Source organism: Dipodomys merriami, unplaced genomic scaffold, assembly GCF_024711535.1.
Source record: "Dipodomys merriami isolate MVZ:Mamm:240054 unplaced genomic scaffold, mDipMer1.0.p SCAF_285, whole genome shotgun sequence".
Lineage (NCBI taxonomy): Eukaryota > Metazoa > Chordata > Mammalia > Rodentia > Heteromyidae > Dipodomys > Dipodomys merriami.
Window position 1 is genome coordinate 1226188 of NW_027204326.1, and position 13109 is coordinate 1239296.

Sequence of the window (13109 nt, forward strand, 5' to 3'; positions counted from 1 at the left end):
GTTTGACATCTATAAATACATCTTCAAAAGTGCAACTCAGCTAGAGTCTATCAGTGCTGTGCATCTTCTGGCTTCCTTTTCCATTTCTCGTGGTTTGGCACCCAATAAGTAGGTGTCATTTTTTTTTCCTTCAGGAAAAAGACAGCCAATATGTTTCTCTGGGATTTTATCTTCTTTGTTTTTTTTAATCTTCTTTGTAAGAAACTTGACTTTTGGTAAAAATCAGAAACAATGGCATTCAGCAAGAGACGTAAAACGCTATCCAGGGAGGAATGGGGCTTCTCCACCCCCTGTTAAGTGGATTTACAAGCTAATATGGAAATTTTTCACATGTATGGTTCTTCCAGTGGTGACAGACTGGAGCAAACATTTGTCCAGTGGGTCCAAAAAAAGAATCAATGAGAGTCCGGCAGAATCCGCCCTGCGTCTGCGCTTCTACACGCACGAGCCTCCTGCAAGCCTCAGGCGGGTGACCCAGGCTCTGAAGGACAGCTGGCCCCCAGCTCTTCTCCCGTCCTATCCCAGCTACGCCTGGACCCTCCTCCTCTCCTTAAAGGGGACAAAGGGAAAGAATGCCAAGACGAGTGGCGCATTCGATGCCCGAGAATGTTTGCCACTTATAGCTGTTTCGTTTCCTGCCTGATACCACAAAGAAGCTTTTCATTAGGTTAGCTTTGCTTTGCTCCGTGCCACAAGGCCTCTGGTTCATTTTGTTCACGGTTTGTCTCCAGGACTAGGTTACATGATCATGGAATGCTTGAGTTCTATTGCTGACAATTGTGCTTCCAGTCAGTGAATTTAGAGGAATTGGTCAGGGGGTGTCCCGGGGAGGGCGGGGGAGGGGGCGAGGAGGGGCCCCCGCAGGGGTGAGGGCCAGCCTCTGTCTGGGGAGAGCCAGCCCCAGGCTCTGGAGGGACCAGGACGCATCAGGGCCTCCAGGGCAGGGGCTGCCTTGCTGGGCACAGGCCCTTGCTTTCTGAGCCCTGAGGCTGGGGCAGACTTTCCCCAACCATGACCGGACCGGCCGTCCCCCCCCAAAAAAAACAATCAGGAACTGCTTTGAGATCCAGGATAGTTCCCCAAACAGGGGGTGGGGCGGGGGGTAGACAAACAGAGCACGGCACACATCACCCAACTGCAGCGCTACTGCAAAACTCCAAGTCCTCCATCTAGCTCAACATAATCACAGATGCTGCCCCTTACACGACCAGAGCTCCGCCCCAGTTACTCCAAGCTCTGCGTCGCCCTGCTCCTTGAATCTGCACCTCAAGCCACCGCTGTCTCTGTACAGAAGAGGCTGAGTGACTCCATCTGGGTCACTGTGAACACAGCCACACCCAAGGCAAGGGGGTGGAAGCCAATGTTCCCAGCACCCACACACACTTCCCCCACCCTCCAAGGCCCACCTCCACCCACTTCTGCGTAAAAAAGACCCATTCGTTCCTATTGGTGTGGGTGAATTCACTCATTCATCCATTCATTCATTCAGGAAGTACTTAGGTACTTAGTATTTGGGGCCTCCTCCTCTGCAGACACTGAGGATGAAGGGCAGATGGCTCCTCTGGAACCGTGTACTCTAACACAGTACTCTCCACCATGTGGCTACATCCCTGAAAATGTCCATCTGTGTTGAGACATGCAGAGTAGAAAATGCACACCTGATCTCAAAGGTTTCATACAAAGAGTATAAGACATCACAATAGTGGGTGTTTTGATCACATGTTGAAATTATATGTTCAATATATTAAACGGACTAAAATATAGCTCTTAACTTCTTTTTGCAGGGGGGGGAAGGGGGGTCCGGTTGTGGGGCCTGAACTCTGAGCCTGGGCGCTGTCCCTCAGCTCTTCAGCTCAAGGCTAGCACTCTACCACTTGAGCCTCAGCGCCACTTCCGGCTTTTTTCTTTTTGCTTATGTGGTGTTGAGGAATCGAACCCAGGGCGTCAGGCATGCAAGGCAAGCGCTCTACCACTGAGCCACCTTCCCAGCCCAACTCTTAACTTTTTAAAAAAATCTTCTTAGAAATGGTGACCGGTGCTGGAGACTCACACCTACAATCCTGGCTCTTCAGGCTACTCCTGGAGATCGTGCTTAAGCCAGCCTGGAAGAAAGTCCATGCGACTCTCATCTCCAGTTAGCCAGCAACAAGCCAAAAGTAGAGCTGTGCCGGCTCACATGGTAGAACACCCTTAACAAAGAAAGCTAAAGGAGAGCATGAGCCCTGGGTTCAAGCCCCATTACAAAAAAAAAAAGTGGCTGCTAGCTAACTTTAAGTTAGATTTCTACCAGACAGCACCGCTCCAAAGACACACTGAAGACATACACTACTCCAAAGATACACACAGGAGAGCAAACGGTCCCCGTGTCACGGGCAGGCACAGAAGGAACAGGGCGAAGGCACACAGGTTATGAGAAGCAGGTGATGGGACCTGGCAGGAAGAGCACTGGAGCGAGGGTCAAGCGTGCCTGGTTAGTGGTCTGGGGCAGCAGGCAGACCATCAGCCACCACCACGGTCCCCCCACCCCGGCAGAGTCATGGGGACTGGACCGGCAAGAGAGCAAGTGTGGGCCAGCATCACTGCAGACGAGAGCTGCCCTGGTATCACCTTGATCTGAGCTTTCTTTGTACCCAAAAGGTTTCCAGACTCAAACCTCCTTTCTTGACCTTCCAGAAGAGGGTCTGGAGTCCCTCCAGCTTTTCTCCCCTGCCTATCACCTCAAACAACCCCACTACCCAAAACTGCTTTGCGAATTGTGAGACACACTATTCGTTACTGACCTACTGTCTGCTCCTCTTGTTTCCTCCTTCTCCTCTTCCTCCTCTTCCTCCTCCTTTCTGTGGTACTGGGGACTGAGTCAGGGCTTCGCACATGCTAAGCAAGTGTTCTACTACTTGAGCTACACTTTCAGCCCTTTTATTTTTACTTTTTATTTGTATTTTTGCCAGTCCTGGGGCTTGAACACTAGGCCTGAGCACTGTCCCTTAGCTTCTCTTGGCTCAAGGTGAGTGCCCTACCACTCCAGCCACAGCACCACCTCTGGTTCTGTGAGTAGTTTATTGGAGATAACAGTCTCACAGACTATCCTGCCTGGGCTGGCTTTGAACTGCCATGGTCAGATCTCAGCCTCCTGAGTAGCTAGAATTACTGGCATAAGCCACCAGCACCTAGCTAGACCTTTCTTTTTTTTTTTCTTTTTTTTTTCTTTTTTTGGATTTTCTTCTTTTTTTTTTAATTTATTTTTTTTTGTGAACATACTGTACAGAGGGGTTACAATTACATGGGCAAGATAATGAGTTCATTTCTTATCAAGCATTGCAGCCTCCTCCTTTATTTATAGACCTTGATTTTTGAGACAGAATCTGGCTGTTAGCTTTGCCAAGACTGGCCTCAAACTCCCAATCCTCCTGGCACAGCCTCCCAAGTCCTTGGGCCTATAGGTGTGCACTACATCGGGCTCTCCCTGGTTTCCTGCTGGAAGAATCCAGCTGCAGTCTGAGCAGTCATGAGTCCAACCCTAGTGAGAGACACAGTCAGTCTACCACGGTCCTGACAATCTGGCTCCCGACTCCCAGCGTTTCCGGGGAGAGGGACCGTCTCTCACCCAGTTCTGCCTCAGAGGACACAGCTTTGGAGCCCAGAAAGCTTTATTTCCTTGACAAAATGGGGAGCACAGAGTTGAACGCGAGGCTGCGGAACACAAGCTGTGACAGTGTGCTGCCCCTGTGAGAGTCAGGGCCGTTCCAAGGGACCGGGACACAGGAACACACAGGTGCGGAGAAACCCGCACCTCAACACATGGCTTCCAAAGCCACACTCCGCTCACCGAAGAGAAAAGCAGGGGCTGTGCCCTGGACTGCGTCTCCCTGAAGCTGCCGGAGGAGCGGCATTGGGGTGGAACAGCAGCTGCAGTGAAAGTGCACAACGGAGAGCCTTGGCGCTTTGTACCTCACAGCTGTGTGTGTGTGTGTGTGTGCGCGCGCGTTATGTGTGTATGTGTGTTATATATGTAGATCTGTGTGCATGCACGGATGTGTAAGGATCCTGCATGGAGTGAATGCACGTCCGTTCCTTCTGTGAGACTCAGCCACTGCAGTTGCCAGGGAGCCTGGGAGGTCTGGCCTGACCGTGTCCAGAAGGAAAGGAAACTTGGCACAAAATGGCGATGTGAAGTGCTGCGTTCACAATCGCACCATGACCTTCCCAACGACAGCTCCAGAGCGTGAAGCCAAGCACGGAACCTTCCAGCGTGGAGTGCCACCCAACTGCACAGCGCTGAACAGAAGGGGTGCTCACTGGGTGGTAGGTGACACCCTCTCCTGAACCCCTGACCCCCACGGTACCCACACCCCACACCACCTAAGTTCCTATGGGAATTCTATACTTCATGTTATCTTTGAGGTCAGGAGCCACGGAGCAACCCTGAGTATATGCCAGCTTTTTTAGTAGCCACAAACTCACATTGACTCCAAGGGCTCAGGGAAATAATTTCACAGTGGAGGGGTGTGGGGGGAGTCTGCAGATTTGAAAGTTTGATGTGGCTTTGACAAAAGCACTAAAATCCATTTAGCAAATCAGGTTAAATTTGTGGCCTGCTTCCCCCGACAAACTCTCCAAAAAGCGCAGCTTAACGACTCCATGAACAGTTGCCTCTTTATTGGATGATCGTAGAAAACGCGCACAGAATCACTCTCGGCTGAAATGGAGAGCTCTTTGGCAGCACCTGAACGGAGCTCGTTCTTGTATTTTAAAACAATTTGCACTTGGCCTTGTGCTGTGCCGCTCATGCCCACATGGCCCTGGGGGTCCCCGGGCAGGATTGTCCTGAACCCCACAGCCAGGATGGCCCATCACCCGTATGTCCTCCTCTCCAGCCAGGCCACCCAACAGCAGCAGGACTCCACTCCTGAAAAGGGCACCTGGCTCCTCCTGGTGTGCACCTGGCATCTTCTGAGCGTTTGAGTCCAGTAGGAGGAATCAGAGGCAAAAGGCAGTTGTGGACCACATCAGGTAAACACCTCCGGGCATTTTCCTTCATCCATTGCAGGATGATGAGGATAGTGATGATGATGATGATGATGATGATGATGATGATGATGATGATGATGATGATGATGATGATGATAGCTTTCCTCCCAACGTTTTTGTTCTCTTGTTGTGGAAAGTGAGATTCAATTTGCAACTGTTTATTGACTTCTCTGCCCCTCGAGCCTGCTTAGACTGTGGTCCATAAAGAGGGACACAGCTTGGCCCCATGGCTGGGAGAAGGTGGGTATAGAGGACCTGCCCGGCAGCCTCCTCCACATCTGCTGCGATGAGAAAGGAGCAGAGAGGCTGCGCTTGCTCTCTTGGTCTCACAGCCAACATGGCACTGGCTAAGTAAGGGATTCCAATTGTGTCCATAAATTACTCAAGACTCTGACAAGTGAGTGTTGAAAATAATCTTGAGTCCTTCATGAGGCGGACTGGTGCATGTGTGCACACACGCACGCGCGCACGCACACACTTCATGTACTCACACACTAGTTTAACTTTATGTGACACGTGATCGCATGATTCACTTTCCCACTGACTCTCTGGACACCTACCATGATATCCATATGTTTATACTTTTACCTATTGAAATTACAGTATTACAACTTTACCTCTAATATTGAAGCCCAGTATTACAGCATTCATGATTTCCTAGGTTATAAACCACTCTTCCAGGTGTTTTTAATGTGAGTTGCTTGGTCCAAGTTTAGTGGCTTTGAAATATTTTCTGCACATAAACACAAAAAAATGTTTTCTATTAGGACAATAAGTTTGTTCATTTCCAATTTTATGTCTATATGAATGAGAGAAATATTTTTGTGTGTGTGCATGCATGAGAGAGAGAGAGAGAGAGAGAGAGAGAGAGAGAGAGAGAGAGAGAGAGAGAGAGTACTGGGGTTTGATCTTGGGCCTTGGGCATTCTCCAAAGTTGTTTTTGTTTTGTGTTGTTTTTTGTAGGTTTTTTTGCGCAAGGCTGGCTCTCTACCGCCTGAGCCACAGGTCTACTCCTGGCTTTTTGCAGAGAGAAGAGTCTCAGGGACTTTCTGGCCTGGGGCTGGCTTTGAACCTTGATCCTCAGATCTCAGCCTCCTGAGTAGCTAGGATTGCAGGTGTGAGCCACTGGCACCTGATGAGATAAATTTTAAAAATGAAAATCCCTGAGCATAGACTTTTATGAGACTATCAATTTCCTGGGAATAAGCATCTGGGCGTTGGGTGCTGAGTGAGAGGTGCAGGCATTTCAAGGCTATGGATCGGTACGCGCCCGAGCAGGTGTCACCTCCTCATGTTGTCTCTCTCGGTCAGCTTGGTTTAGATTCATAGCGGCAGCAGGGCATTTCGGCCACAGGTCTGAGGTGTAAACAGCCGCATACACTTCCCCACACATACACAAAAGGAGCAGCTGTAATGAAGAGAGTCCCGGGGTATTTTGTATGGACACACAGGGAGTTAGGAGGGGACCAGAGAGCAACCTCTCCAACTAGCCATGCCTTCTTGCTGCACGGGGAAGAAGGGCCACAGACTGTTCCATGAACGCGTGGGGTACCCTCTGGGCCGCGGGTCTGCTTCCAGACTGGGGTCCGTGGAGGAAGGCCACTGGAAGGCCTGGCGTCCCAGCACTGCAGGATTGGAGGCCTGGGGAGATGGGGGGAGCGGGGACACCTGCTATGGAGGAGAGGATTACAGCAGCGAGACAGCGCTTGCTCCCGCTGGACAGAGGGCTTGGCTGAGGAGGAAGATGTCCCCCGGGGACCTGGCTCGAGGCTGGGAGGAGAAGCGGGGGCTCATGTTATCCCTCAGCTCCAGCCAACCTGTCCTGAGCCAACTGAAGACTGAAATCAGTTTTGGTGAGTTTTCCCTAAAATGTTTTTTAGCATTTAGTTATTTCTGTGTCTTCCTTGACCCCACGAGCCTCTGTGGGAGGGAGGGGCTGGTTGTCGCATCAGGCTCTCCTCGCTCTCCGCTTCAGATCCTACACCTCCCCACGGGCTGAGGGTTCGCAGAGAGGCCTAGCAAGCGTGTGAGTGTGGAGGCAAGGACACAGTATGACTTTAGCAAAACTAAGAACGTGCTTTAATGTGCACTTGCCTAAAAAGGCAATTGTTTAGGAAACTTGTGGGCTGAGTAACAGAAATTAGCAAAGGAAACCGTTTTTCCATGTTGTCAATGCATCGTAAGCTTACAAATCTGGAGTTCTATAACACAGACAGAGTCTAATCAACATTTCAATTCATGAAGATCAGAAATAAGGACGCAGCTTTTCTCCAAAGTGTGAGGCTTAACAATGTGAGTTAAAGTCCAAACAAGTCAGGTGGCTCGCGCAGGTAATACTAACCACTCAGGATGCTGAGACCTGAGCATCAGCCCGGGCAACAAAGTCAGTGAGACTCTTATCTTCCATTAACCACCAAAGAGCCAGAAGTGTAGCTGTGCCTGCAGTGGTAAAGCATTAACTTAAGAGTGCCGAGGCTCTGAGTTCAACTGCTCGTGCTGGCATAAAGTAAAGAAGGCAAAATAACCAACATCCCAGAGCCAAAATTCATATATAGTCATCTAATTGTTTTTACCTCTTTACAAACATCAGTCAATGGATGCCCTATGGCCATCACCTAGTCTCCAACAATCCAATAATAACAGCTACTTACTGTCAAGTACTTACTTGCATATCTAAACATATTTAATGCTTGCTCCTCCTCTACAATGTGGTTTTTTCTTCATGCGGGTGTAAGAACACTTAATGAGAATACTAAACAAAGGTCCGCCTGTACGCTAAATTACTGTTGACCATCAATGCCATACGCAGCTCACCAGAGATTATTCTCTTTGCTCAAGTGAAATTTTCTGCCCGTTGATTAATAGCTCATTCCCACCCCCCCCCCTCTGCCTCCTAACCAACTACCATCCCACACTTGGACTCCACATGTCTGACTGCTTTAGATGTCCCATATGGTGAAATACTGCTGCGTTTGTCTTCTGTGACCGGCTTGTTTTTCTTAATGATGTTAAAGCTATCCATATGATCATATATTACAGAATTACCTTCCTTATATAGGTTGAATAACAGTCCATTATATGTACATACCACATTTTCCTTATGTATCCATCTGTCAACGAACAGGTTGTTTCCTTAGTTATGGGGGGAAATTACTGAATAAAATGCAGAAATTTTATTAAACCCATTTTAACAATGAGTCAGCTGAGATTTGGTGAAGTCAAGAAACTCTCAGATACAAGTATGTGGTAACCTACTCTAGCCAGGTCCTGGCTGGCTTCAACTCTCACATGCATCTAAACCAGATGTCCACAGAGCATTTGCCATCACAAGGTGACAACTTACCGGGACAGATCGTCCTTGGTGCTTCGCGTGTGGGCTCTGGAAGCCACTGACCTCGCGTAGGAGAGCGCCGCCACTTCCCCAGCAGGGAAAGCTGAGGGAGTCATCCCAGACCAGGCTGTTTGTCCTATTCCTGAAGCCCATTAGAACTCGCAGAGCCCCTGGGAGGCTGGGGCCTGGGCCTCCCCGGCACCATCCCTTTGGTGCAGGGTGGAGCCGCTGCCTGGCATGGCCTCTTTCATACTTGCCAAATCATTAGTTCGTACCAGACTCTCTGTCCTTTCCGACAGCAACGACCAGGGGGCTGCTAGACCTCCAGGGGCTTCTGAACCAGTGGGATCTGATACATGAGTGGACTTTTCTGACTGGGTTGGAGAGCCAGGGAGGCTCAGGGCTGGAGGTCTGGGCCAGTGCCCCTGTGGGAAGGGAGCGGGGATTGGCAGAAAAAGCAGTGCTCATGATGAGTGGAACTGGGCAAGACACAAAGGGAGAAGAACTCGGCCGCTGGGGTATCTGCTCCTCTCGGGTGCCAGGCAGGTCAGATATCAAAACACACCCCGCAACGGGAAAGGGGGTGGCCTCTGCTCGCGGCTAGTCTGTCCTGGCCCTGCGGGCAGCCCAGAAGCAGCCTGCCTCCCGGGAGCTCCATCAGGCGGGACTCGAGAAGTTCAATTTTCACTTCACTCTTAAAAGCAAAATGAGGATCTGATGAGAAACTGTTCAACCTTCGTCACCATCATTGGGAAAGTAGCCCAGCAAGGGTAGGAGGGTCCAGACAGCCTCAGACAAGTGTGGCGGGTCAGCCTCGTGTCCCATTCCTGGGGAGAGAGAGGCACTTGGAGCCACGCAGCAGGGGTCCTCGGAGCCCCCTTCCTGTACCCCAGCTCCCACCATGGGAGCCACAGGACACCACCCACCCCGTTTCTCCAGGCCCAAGTCCATCACCTGCCTTTCAATTCCCGTGTCTCAGCAAGTCCCCAAGGTAAGCTCGGCTAGGCTCATCAGAATCCTGCGCACTGGATGTTGAGACTACAGGAATTGAGAAGTAGGTCACCGTGGGCCGGGAAGGTCGCCCTGTGGTTTCATCTAACTAGGTTGCTGGAAAGCCCCCAGGCCCACAGCCATCCCTGAGTCACCATCTCACCACGAAATGACTGATTTCCAGGGTCGGAAATTCGGTGTTTCATGAATAAAGCACCATGGGCCTTTCACGCGTCACCATGTGTGCTGGGCACTGGTAGCTCAGCTGAGTGGCCTTCTGCTGCTACCCTGGCTCCAACCCCGGCTCCCACCCAGGCCCTGAGGGAGCCGTATATCCAGGGGAGGGCGGGGCCCAGGCCACGCTGGGAGATTGGTCAGAGGGACAAAGGCTTGCCCAGCTAAGCATACAAAAGAGGAGGGAGAAGCTGAGTTCAGCATGGTCCAGAACGATCGAGGCCCTCACATGAAGTCTGCTGTGTGCTCTGCTGGGAACCAGATGTGCGTGTTGCTTTACCTTCATAGCTCCTCGATGTAGAAACTGTCTATACATGTTCTGCAGATGGAGAAACTGAGATACAAAGCAGTTCAGGCCACAGAGCTTGAAAACGCCACCTGAGGCCATCTAGTGCTAGAGTCTCTCATTGATCGCTGCTAGACATACCCAGCCCTCAGTGACGGCTTCAACAGCTGCGTGAGTGGCCATGCTGGTCACACACAAGGAGGGTGCCAGAGCAAAGGCCTGGGCAGGCACAGGCAGAACACCTGGGCGGTGCTGCCCAAGAGTCTTCTGCAATATATTCTAGAATGATCTGCCATTCTGAACTGTCCAATAGAAGAGCCATGAGCACATCTGCTAATATGCCCTTGACATATGTGAATGTTGGGTTTTTTTTTCCATCTTCAGGAAGTTGCATTTGAATTGCCACATGTAGGCACTGACTAGCATGCTGACCAGCATGGTGAGGTTGCTAGGCTCACAGACATCAAGTTTTGTAACCGCTGTTCAAGAAGCCACTGGACTAGAACATGATGAGAATAAACAGAGACTTCCAATTAGTAGCACCACCTCCAGATAGGAGGAGGATATGGCCACTGGATTTGAGTAGAGCAGGCCATAGGTGACATCAGAGACATGCATGAGAGTCTCCACCCTCTCGGAGAATGAGGGAAGGGGTGGAGGAGGGGTCATGCACTTTTACCAAGCCCAAATCACCTACACATCCACTTCGAGCCAATGGAGAACAAGTAGGCTGCTCCCCAGCGAGTCCAGAGTCACTAAGAACCACATTGTAAGGCAGACAGCCCACCAGGGCAGGGCAGGGCAGGGCAGGGCAGAAGAGAGACAGAGACAGAGACAGAGAGACAGAGAGACAGAGAGAGAGACAGAGGAAAAGAAAAGAGGAAAAGAGCCAGCGGAGAGCTGTCCTAGGCACTCAATGTTCCCTAATTTCCCTTAAGTAACATGTTATTTTGGGGTAACTGTTACCAAAACACCTACAAAAACAACTTATGGGAGAAAAGATTTATCATGGCTTGTGGTTTAGAGGGTTCTATCCATGGTCTCTTGGCTCCATGCTTCTGGGCCTGTGAAGCTAAACTTCATGGGATTCCCTTCATGGCAGACAGAAGTAGAGAGAGAAAGGAATACAGGAAGTAGAGAAAGGAATACAGGAAGTAGAGAAAGGAATACAGGAAGTAGAGAAAGGAATACAGGAAGGGGCCAGGGCAGGGCTCAGTCCTCAAGGATATGCTCCCAGCAACCTACTTTCTCCAGCTAGGTCCGACCTCCAGCTCTGCACCACTTCCGAAAATGTCATGTAATTACAAGTCTGTCAGGATTGAACTGTTGGTGAGGTCAGAGCCCGAAAGGAGAGGTCATTTCCCAGAAACCCCAGCAACTGTCAACCAAACCTTTGCCAAGTTAGCCTTCACAGTTCCTTTCTGATCCAAACCTTAACAACCTCACTGAACAGGAATGGAGGGAGGAAGGGGAGGCAAATGCAGTCCTTATACTCCATGTACATTGTGTACAAATTGAACTCCACAGCTTGAGGGTAGGGTTGGAAGGGGTAATTGTACTCATCACCTGACTTATGGAACTGAAATCCATTTGCACACCTACCTAATAGTAAAATTAAATAAATAAAAAACCTCACCGAGTTCCAAATAGAAAGGAAACATCAATGCTGTCCATGCACACTTTTGTAGTGAGTCTTAGAAAGTTGAAAAACATTTCAAGGGACAGAATGAAGTGTCCATACATAGTTTCCACGAGTTAGATATTTTAATTATAAAATCATGAACAATCATTCCTTACCTTCTTCCTTCCTTCCTTTTGGTGATACTAAAATTTTAGAATTTTATGCTTGCTAGGCAAGCGCTCTGCTACTTGATCCACACCCCTTCCCCTTATTTGGCTTCAGATATTTTTCAAGTAGGAGCCTGACTGTTTGCCAGAGGTCAACCTCAGACCCAAATCCTTCTACCGATACCTCCTAGGTGACTGGGCCACAGACACACACCACTATGCCTGATTTACTGACTGAGCTAGGGTCTTGCTAACTTTTTGCCCAGGAGGGTCTCCAAGTATGATTCTTCTGATCGCTGTCTGCTGGGTAGCTGTGAACTACCAAACCTAACTTTGTTTTTCTCTCTGAAGAGAAAAACGCAGGGTGCATTAGAAACACATGAAATAAAAGTTTGCTAGTGGGCTGGGAAGGTGGCTCAGTGGTAGAGCGCTTGCCTTGCATGCTCAAGGCCCTGGGTTCAATTCCTCAGCACCACATAAGCAAAAAGAAAAAAGCCGGAGTGGCACTGTGGCTCAAGTGGTAGAGCGCTAGCCTTGAGCTGAAGAGCTGAGGGACAGTGCCCAGGCCCAGAGTTCAGGCCCCACGACCAGACCCCCCCCCCAAAAAAAAAAAAAGTTTGCTAGTACCATTAAACTGTCTCCCAGCCCAGGAAAGCATGTCTAGAATTATTACCCATGCTCACTATGCCAAATGCCATGTAACCTGTGACCAGTGGTTTCTATTCCTTTCTGCTTCCATGCTACAATTTTAACTATTTCAGAGAACTGAAGAACAGCAAGTCAAATTAGAACTTAAAGAAAAGAGACTTGGACTCAAAAGATAAATAGTATCATTGCCTGGTTTTATTGTTTCAAATCCAAGATTTTATTTGGAGACGAATGTATAATTAAGCAGAGGTGGATGGCTAAATTCTTTGACTTCAAACTCTTACTTTCTGCAAGATTTCACCTGTGAAATTCACAGCCTTTAATTACTGCCTTGCATGTTAAAAGCCATTCTCTTCTGAATGGCTAATAACGTTATTAGAAGAGGTAATTACACATCAGGTGTCTGTGGTCAAAACCACCACCGTATGAGGACAGCAACGTCCTGGGTTTTGAAATCTGAAAGATGACATTCGGTAAAGAAGACACTTTCTCTTCCAGAACATGGTTCATGCTTGAGGTTTGTTGTTCCTCTCTGACCTTTTATTTTTCTCTCTCTCTTCATCTTTTCAAGGGAGAAAAAAAAATAAAAGAAACATTTAGAAATCAGTCCTTTCCTGGATGAATTTCTTCCCTTTCCAGAAAGCAAGACAACAATTGTTTCCTGTAATTGGACAGTTTGATTGGAGGCAGGTGCTGCGAGCTAAGAGAGCTGGACCCACAAAGCCAATTTTGGCTTCAAACACATTTCCTTAGTTCTCAGCTAGCTTTAGCAGTCCAACATGTAAATTGGCCCCACGCACGCCA

General features: G+C 49.2%; 1 long non-coding RNA gene across 5 annotated transcripts in view; it reads right to left on the minus strand.

Moving 5' to 3' along the window:
* The window catches only part of LOC138838613 (uncharacterized), a 194353-nt gene that overhangs the window by 112413 nt on the left and 68831 nt on the right, over nucleotides 1–13109 (minus strand). For 4 of the 5 annotated variants that reach the window (XR_011375685.1, XR_011375686.1, XR_011375684.1 and 1 more), the window contains exon 3: nucleotides 12500–12867. The exons of the other annotated variant lie outside the window; for it this stretch is intronic. This is a non-coding gene — a long non-coding RNA (uncharacterized lncRNA). Of the gene's footprint in view, nucleotides 1–12499; nucleotides 12868–13109 lie in introns of those variants that run through there. 5 annotated transcript variants of the gene reach the window in all.